This window comes from Limulus polyphemus, unplaced genomic scaffold, assembly GCF_000517525.1.
Source record: "Limulus polyphemus unplaced genomic scaffold, Limulus_polyphemus-2.1.2 Scaffold6535, whole genome shotgun sequence".
Classification (NCBI taxonomy): domain Eukaryota; kingdom Metazoa; phylum Arthropoda; class Merostomata; order Xiphosura; family Limulidae; genus Limulus; species Limulus polyphemus.
In genome coordinates this window covers 1-3,498 of record NW_013672145.1, presented here as the reverse complement: position 1 = coordinate 3,498, position 3,498 = coordinate 1, and the positions used below count along the sequence as shown (strand labels likewise).

Below are 3,498 nucleotides of genomic sequence, written 5' to 3'. Positions count from 1 at the left end.
GTTACAGGTAATGTGAACAACATGGAAATGTAAGGGTGATCTTTCAGCTAGTAGTAGAGACAAAAACACATATCAGGTATATACTACATTAGATTGACTTTAAGTTACAGGTAATGTGAACAACATGGAAAAGTAAGAGTGATCTTTCAGCTAGCAGTAGAAACAAAAACATAATCAGGCTTTGCGACTGTAGGTAATCATTAGGGTTATCCTTTAAAATATTGACACTACAATGATAAGTGTGTAGAGTTAAAATGAATGAAACTAAACATCTGTTCAGTAATAAATGGTTTCGTGTAAAAATCTTACTTATAGATTTTATTTGGCTATATGTAATAAAATATAGGTTTGGGAATGAAAATGTGTGTGGAAAGAATTAAGCTAGTCAGAAGTGCATCTGCAAAAGGCAAGTACAAACTAGCAAGGGGGAATGTTCCCTCATGGATTTATTTTTTAACTTAGACAAGGAATTTTGCCTATTCTGATACAATGTGTGAAAGAAAAAAAATAGGAAAAAGTTAAATTAGCATGAAAATAAGCAGATTAAAGCCAACTAATAACTAACACAACCTTTATTTTCTATTATAATCTTATCAACTCTAACTCCAGTTACATTTATTTTAGAATCTTTGTTTACAATGAGTTATTATCAAAATATCAGCTTATGTTTGATAAGTCATAGATATATTTGACATTTATATGGAAGGGAGAAAGTAGATGTTGACATTTTATTTTTAGGGACAAACTCGGTTTTTGTGTTGTACTTTCTTTAAGTTAAAGTTTAATAGTGTTTAGACTTTAGTTTAAAGGTATATAGTAACATTAGTTTTTATTATTACCACCTATTAATTAGTAGACTCGTAATAACTATTAGTACTACTACTAGTAGTATAATATAACCTAGGAAAATATAAAGTTATTAAACTTTTAAGGAAAATTTAACTGAGCCACAAAAGCCTTATGCAAGTGTAGAAATAGAATAAAGACTAAAACACAGTAAATATGAAATAAGTAGGTTTAAGTTTAAATTTAGCAACAGATATTAATACTACACTGTACCTGGCGTCGGTTAACAAAACAATTCTTCTAAAAGCCTGTTATTTAAAAAACTACAACAAGGTTTCGCTTTCTTTTCTAAATTCTATGCACATCCGTAAAGTGTGGCTCAATTCTGCATGAAATAATACGATTTATCAGCTTTAGAGACGTCATAAAATTACTCATGTGACAATTACGTAATACTTACAGATGGCGCTTCTCAAAATCAAATACAGAACTGTAAACATTTATTAATTATCAATGAACGATAAAATAATATATATTATATAGCACATTCGTAATCATCTTAGAGAAATACTTTGAGTAATATCACATTATTTTCTTTCTTGGTTTAAGAGAAATAAATTTAAAAATATTTCATTTGTTTAACTAGAGATGTAGGTCATCATATAAATATATGTATATGCAGAAAGTTTTAATTTATGTGACAGGATTTCCTCCTCATCGATGCGAAAAATATATATACGTATTCAGTCGGCAGTATGCACCCGTTTCGTAGAGTAAAACTACAAACTTCAATATTTAAGTCAGATCAATAACTGATGTTTTCACGTTTAGAAGAAAAAACAACAAAGACTTTTAGTTTTATTTTAATTTCGCAAAAAGCTACACGAGGGCTATCTGCGCTAGTCGTCCCTAATTTAGCAGTGTAAGACTAGAGAGAAGGCAGCTAGTCATCACCACCCACCGCCAACTCTTGGGCTACTCTTTTTCCAACGAATAGTGGGATTGACCGTCACTTAAAACGCCCCCACGGCTGAAAGGGCGAGCATGATGATGACAGAACCTTGTCGAAACGTTGTACATTTGCTGTTATGTTAAACTTATATTAAAGTTTTTCTTCATTACCCATTCAAGCCGTCTCCAGCCATTATTAGTCTCAAAGTGGGTTCCTCGTCATCGAATTTGAATTTAACAGATAGTAAATTAAATAAAATGGTAACGTTTTTGGCAAAAAGATGGCAAACATTCTGTAAATATTCATACAACATTTTTTTTAAATACAATTATTCCAATATTTATTCCAATCTTTTTACCAATTTTCTATTTTCTTGTGCATGTTCCTGAAATAAGAAAATGAAAATTGAATTGCCATCTATTATCACAATCTGAAATAATAATAATAACCAGCAACACGAAATAGTTAAGTTTTCTCAAGAAAAGATAGCAGTAAATGCTGATCCGATTTTATAAAATAGTCAGTTTTTGTATAATAGAAATAAAACAAAGCTAAGTTTATTTTATTTTAGTTGCTTGAATGTTAAATAACCAGAATTAGACCAATTTTTTGTTATGATATTTTGTATTTATTTAAAATATTTTTCATAAATACTGATATTCAAATCAAATATTAACTCCATAGAAGTATTCTGTATTTATCTCAAATAGACTTAAATATTTACTTATATTTAAGATACGTTTGATAATTACTAGTATTAATTTTAACTCGTAATTATTCTATATTTTTTCCAGTAATATAGCTCCCCAGTGGCACAGCGGTAAGTCTGCGGACTCACAAAGCCAGAATCCGTGTAGCTTTGTGCTTAATTACAAACAATCTAGTAATATATTAACAAAATTTAAATATATCTTTTATTACGCTTATAGTAAAACACTGATTTTATGAACAATTGAAACTATATTACATTCCGCTGAATTATTTTGTATTTACTGAAAATACTGGAATACTTATTCAAAATAATTTTCATAAATATCAACAAAGTTGTAGATATTCTTTGATATATTGTTTAGGCACAGTATTCACGGTGAAACTTAGTGAATGGATGGCAACTGCCTGTTACAGGTGTAGAGGACAACGTTTCGAAAGTCTTCCGCATTTCGTCTGAAGACGAAAGTCGGAAAACTTTCGAAACGTCGTCCTCTACACTTCTGTTACAACAACAGGCAATTACCGTCCATTCAACCAAGTTTCATGAAAGTTGTGAATATTTCTTTTATTACGCTGATAATGAAGTATCGACTTTTATTCAAAATTAGTTTTTATTTAACTTACATTATATATCAACTTCGTTTACGAGGCCACGTATTTCAGCTTAAATTACATTTAAAATTGTATTTCATTCCAAGGAATAAGTTAAATTTACAGTGACGATAATTGTCCATGTTTTACAATTTGTAGTTTTTGGTACGGGAAATAAATGGCTTTATATAAATTAATTTTTAACTCTCTTCTACTTGTATTAAAATTTTTCTTTGTGACATTCCACATCGAACAAATCATTTGTTTGTTGTGAAGCGCAAAGCTTGGACTATCTAGGTTTTGCGAGTCACGAATATTAAGCCTCAGTTTCTAGCGATATAGACCTTCAGATATACCGCTCAGCGAACGGCGATGTTTATCACGCAAAGTATTCTAGAATTTCGGTTTCTAATATTTTTTCGAAAGTATAATTACAATTTAATAAGAGTAATAAAATT

General features: G+C 29.8%; 1 pseudogene; it reads right to left on the bottom strand.

The window, feature by feature from the left end:
• LOC106473825 overlaps positions 1 to 1,250 on the bottom strand; it is a 3,457-nt pseudogene extending 2,207 nt beyond the window's left edge.
• Between the last annotated feature and the right edge of the window lie 2,248 nt (positions 1,251 to 3,498).